The sequence below is a fragment of the Sus scrofa genome, chromosome 6 (assembly GCF_000003025.6).
Source record: "Sus scrofa isolate TJ Tabasco breed Duroc chromosome 6, Sscrofa11.1, whole genome shotgun sequence".
NCBI classification, from domain to species: domain Eukaryota; kingdom Metazoa; phylum Chordata; class Mammalia; order Artiodactyla; family Suidae; genus Sus; species Sus scrofa.
Genome location: NC_010448.4, coordinates 156,098,992 through 156,104,442, shown reverse-complemented (window position 1 = coordinate 156,104,442; position 5,451 = coordinate 156,098,992). Strand labels below are relative to the sequence as shown.

The 5,451-nt window shown below is 42.5% G+C and overlaps 1 pseudogene; it reads left to right on the top strand.

Annotated features, from left to right (window-relative positions):
• On the top strand, positions 938-4,184 carry LOC110261407 (annotated as a pseudogene).

The following is a 5,451-nucleotide window of genomic DNA, read 5'->3' as shown; positions in this document are numbered from 1 at the left end:
GAAGATTTTTCTCTTGTGATATATGTCACTGGTTTTTCTTTTCTTTTTTCCATCTCAAGTACAAAGATCATTCTCCTAAGTTCAAAGTTCGCTCTGTGTAAGATCCCCTGGTTTCTCTATTCTTTGTTGTCTACATTCCTGACTTTCTGTTTCCTCTCTTCCAATTAGGCACTCACTCTAATGTGAGAAAGATTAGATGAGAGTTTATGTCACTGTCAATCATCTAATTGTATTTTATGCATGTATTTTTCAACTGGCATAAATGATATTATGCTATAAAGTTCATTTTCTCTTTTTTAAAACTAAAGGCTACCACTAAGATCTGTCTACATCACCATGTGGACAAGCATTTCCTAGACTACAATTGCTGCATAGTATTTCTGAGTATATATACGGCTCATTGTCTAAATCCATCCTCTCAATGGTGGTAACAGGTGACCTCATATTCCTAGCTGTTACACATAACATTATGATGAGCATTCTTGGTTTTTGGTTTTTTTGGTTTTTTGGGTTTTTTTTTTTTTTTTTGTCTTTTTTGCCTTTTTTAGGGCCGCTTCCTGCGGCATATGGAGGTTCCCAGGCTAGGGATTGAATCGGAGCTGTAGCCACCGGCCTACACCAGAGCCACAGCAACACGGGATCCAAGCCGTGTCCGAGACCTATACCACAGCTCACAGCAACGCCGGATCCTTAATCCACTGAGCAAGGCCAGGGATCGAACCCACAACCTCATGGTTCCTAGTCGGATTCATCAACCACTAAGCCATGACGGGAACTCCATGATGAGCATTCTTATTCACCTCCTCTTTAAAAGAAATCCCCCTTCTTTATTTTTAGGGCCACACATGTGGCATATGGAAGTTCCCAGGGTAGGGGTCAAAATGGAGCTGCAGCAGCTGGGCTACACCACAGTCACACGAGATCCAAGCTGCATCTACACCACGGTTCATGACAATGCCAGATCCTTACCCACTGACCGAGGCCAGGAATCAAACCCGCATCCTCATAGATACTACTCGGGTTCATAACCCACTCAGTCACAATGGGAACTCCCAAGAGAAATTCCCCTGGTTCCGTTTTAGTTACCAGAATCACCTTGTACTCATTTAGCCGAAGAGGTATCTAATGGAGAGAATTCTTATTTTTAAATGGTTGGAAGAAAGCAGGATTTACGCTGAGCTTCCAGGAATGACACCTAGAACCACACAGCAGAACTGGCCCACAGGGGAGCAATAGGGCCAGAGGACCTGGAAACCAACACCACCTCTCTAAAACCAGGGATGCTCATTGTTCGGTTTCCTGATACCATGCTAGGACCAGATATCAGGACTTCTCTATATCTTCTGAAAAATAAACTGCAGTAATCTAACAGTCTTTGTGACTACAGATTTCAACAAAATAACAGACAGAGCAGAAACAAGACCTCTGCCTCATGATAATCACTTCCACCTTCCAAATACCTCATACATAGATTATTTGGAGGAAGCTAAGTCATTAATGGAACCTGAATTTTAAAAAAAAGGGCATCTGGAGAATATATTTTTTTACCTTTCTATCCCCTGGCATTCAGGAAATCACGCTCCAAGTGAGACAGAAGGAAGTTGAGTGAACCAATCTATAGAAATTGTCACAAACCAAGAGTGAAACTGATAGGTTATGGGCACAAACAAACTCAATTTGCTCAAGTAGTGCCAGATTGTTCTGCAAAATGACTATTTAACTTCATATTCCCACCTACAGTGCCTGTAGGGTCCCAGTCTCCTTTTTCCTGACAACACTGGGCATTACAAAGCTAAAATACGTTTGCCAACCTAGTTATGATGCCAAAGTAAAAAGCACCTTTTTCGTGTTACACTATCCCCTTGGAGCCAATTGAACTTGATTTCTGATCAAGTTCTGATTTTTTTTATTCTGGTGTCTCTGACGTGAACTGCTACCAAATTCATTCTCCTCAAGCTCCATTGTATATGCAGTCTTAAAATCTAGACTTGACATTTATCTTTTTTAAATATCTTGTAAATAGTATTAGGGCCCAGTGCCCTTGTTTATCAAGATTATTTTAAAATCTTCCTAACTGTTGTCTGTTTTTAACAGCTTCCTTTCAACTCTGAGAGAGTCGAAGGAAAGAGAAAGGGTGTGAATTTCTATTTTTCACACAAGAAGTTCAGAGAAGCTAAGTAACTTGCTCAAAGCCACTCAGTGATAAGTGCAAGAGGCATGCTTTAACCAGGCATGTCTGTAACAAAGCCGTTCACATGCAGGATCATATCACACTTTGCAAAATCATACAGCACGTGGGATATCTGAGACTCCCCTTGGTTTAACAATTTAAAACATTATTTTCAGAATCATAACAGTCCTTTTTTATGGCTTTTGTACATAAAGTCTAATTGAAAAGACACCAAATGTGACCTAATGGAAAATTTTCAAGATCTTAAAAGATATTATTGAAGAAATGAGTTTCTCATTTAAAAATGATCCAAGACGGGAAAAATGTGTTTTTCTGTGACTTCTACACTTTCACATATGCTGTTCCCTGGAAATCTCCTTTCTCCACCTGGACAATTCCTGCTCATCCTCCAACCCCCAATTCAAGGTGATTTTGTCTGTTTTGTCTGCTCAGATCCCTTCAGAGATTCAAATCTAGGCACTTTGCTTCCAGAACCCACCCTCTTAACCTTTATATGCAAGAATTGGTGTGGAGAGAAGCAGAAACAAACACAAAATATGATGTGACATAATGCTGTGTATGTCTCATAAATGATGTAAAACAAAGATACAGAGAGGAAGATGCACCTGATTCAGCTGACAGAGTCATGGGAGCTTTTTAAAGGAAGTGATTGTTGAATTGACTCTTGAAGGAGCAAGATTTGCCAGGTAGACAAAGTGGAGGGAATTTCGGACAGAGAGAAGAACACCAAAGGCAGAAAGGAATGAAAGGCATCCTTCTCCTAAAAGCTTAACGATGTACTCTTATCCCATATATCAGTCAATTAAAGGGAATTTTTTAAATAACTCTGGATCTTAAAGATCATCTTTTAGTAAGTCTTTACTCTTATAGAGAAAAAACTATCTTGTTGATCACTAATCAATCAATGGTACAGCTAGGATTGATGGAAATACAAATTCTCTGGGGAAACTGGGGCTCTTGTTAAAAACACAACTTTCTGGGCCCCCTGGAGCTTCTTATTCAATGGATCTGGGATGAAGCCAGCAACTTGTAATATTTAACAAGTACCCTAAGGAGATTCCCATCAACGGAGAAGTTTGGCAAACACTGGGCTAGCTTGGGCCCTGACATCTAGCCCTCCAACAACAACGTTTTGCAGAGGAGAAAAACTCCAGTGCCAGGGTTAGCTTCCTAGTCAGTCAACAATTAAATCATGTGAACCACTGCCTTAGACAACTCTAAGACCATATTTCACTGAAAAAATTGGCAGGCCCACAGATCTTTTCTTTTGCTTCAACAGTGTTTGGATGGAACAGACCCAGAAACACCTGTTCCTCCAGCCTCCAACCATCCTCCAATCTTTTTTGCCAGTCACAACTTTTGGAACCAACCACTCAGCTATCCTAGGCCTCCTGAACCAGCCAACACCATGTTTTCAGTTTATCTCCTTATTGCTAATCAACCATGAGCTCCCAGATTCTTCAGAATTATTCCACCGAGGTGGAGGCCGCCATCAACCACCAGGTCAAACTGAATCTGGGGGCCTCCTCCACCTACCTCTCTTTAGGCTTCCATTTCAACCAAGATAACAGGGCTCTGGGCAGCTGAGACCACTTTTTCCACGAATTGGTCAAGGAGAAGTGCAAGAAGTGCATCGCTTGAAAATGCAAAAACCAGTGCTGCAGCTGCACCCTCTTCCAGGATGTGCAGAAGCCATCTCAAGATGAGTGGAGTAAAACCTGGGATGCTATGGAAGCTGCTCTGCTCATGGAGAAGAACCTAAACCAGGCCGTTTGGGATCAGCATGTCCTGGGTTCTGCCCACACAGACTCCCAACTCTCTGACTTCCTGGAGAGCCACTTCCAGGAGAAGCAGGTGAAAATTGTCCAAGGAGATGGGCAATCACCTGATCAACCTCGGCAGGCTGGCTGGTCCCCAGGTGGAGCTGGAGAATGTCCTCAAAAGGCTCACTCTCAAACACAACAAGGAGGTTCTGGAGCCCAGGGGCCTTTGAGAAACCTCCTCTGATGTCAGTGCTTCTGCCTGAAGTTTCTCTGCAGGCAATAGGCAGATTTTTTAAACTATCCTGGGGTCATCTCCCAAGACTTGGACCAAATGGAAATAGTAAAGCTTTTTGCAGCAAAACAACAACAACAACAACAACAATAATAATAATAATATGAAGTCAGCAGCCTTGTACAACATTTCTCTCTAGAAACCCAGTGCCTGACACTTTCCCTGCACTGTCTCACCCAATCCCCTCAACAATGCTGCCAGGTAGATATTTTTCTACATTATGCAGATTTGGGAACTAAAACTCAGGAGGTTTGGGGAAACTTGAGGTCACACAGCTTAGAGTAAATTGCCAAATCAGAATTTGAACCCAAATCCATTGGAATCCAGAGCCCATGTTCTTCCCATTATCCTTGCTTCTGGAAGGGTCTATGGCATATTCTGTCTCACAAAGTCAATCTATTTGCAAATATCTAGCCATAGCTGAAGTCTGCATGCCTTTACTCAGGATCTCTCCATTTTGGGTTGACCTTTCACTGACCTCTCCTCCCCCACCCCACCTGCTTCACCCCAAAAAGCCATCCTGTTTTCTCCTTGCCACTCTGTTGCAATTTTCCACCAGGATTATTTGTGTCTATAACAAGCAAGGCCACACCAATGTCTGGCATTAAAAGAAGCATAAGCCTTCATTCCTGAGGTAATGAGACCTTTTTTTCCAAGTTCCTTCCTCCAAAGTTCATGAACTTAATAAAAAATAAGACTGGCTCTATTACAGCCCAGACCTCGGCTGCAGGAAGCCAGGGCTGATTGAGTAAAGGCAGTGCCTGAATGAAAAAGAAAATGTATTCATAGATCAGCACTGTCTTTGCCTTTCACTGACCAAATCCATAAAAAGACACAGTAGGAGGCACCACAGCCCACATCTGAACTTCCTGGTTACACACTGCAGGTGACATTCGTATCACAAGGACAAAGTGGACCTTGATATAGAGATGTTTGTAGTATTTTCTCCCCCTTGGAAGTAGAGCTTTGGAGACGCCTGTTGCTCAACTCTTCAAAGTTAGAGATTTTCATCCAGAAAATCCCCACACAGAATAGTGTGAAAGACCCAGAAGATGGTAGAGCCCGTTACTCCAGTCTGTTTCTCATTGGGTTCTTGTTCCTCAATGCCGGTGGCCATTGCCACACTCACCTGCAGCTGCCCAGTGATGGTCCCACAATGGCCCTCAGCAGCACTTCATCACTCCAAATGGCTCTTCCTCTGATGA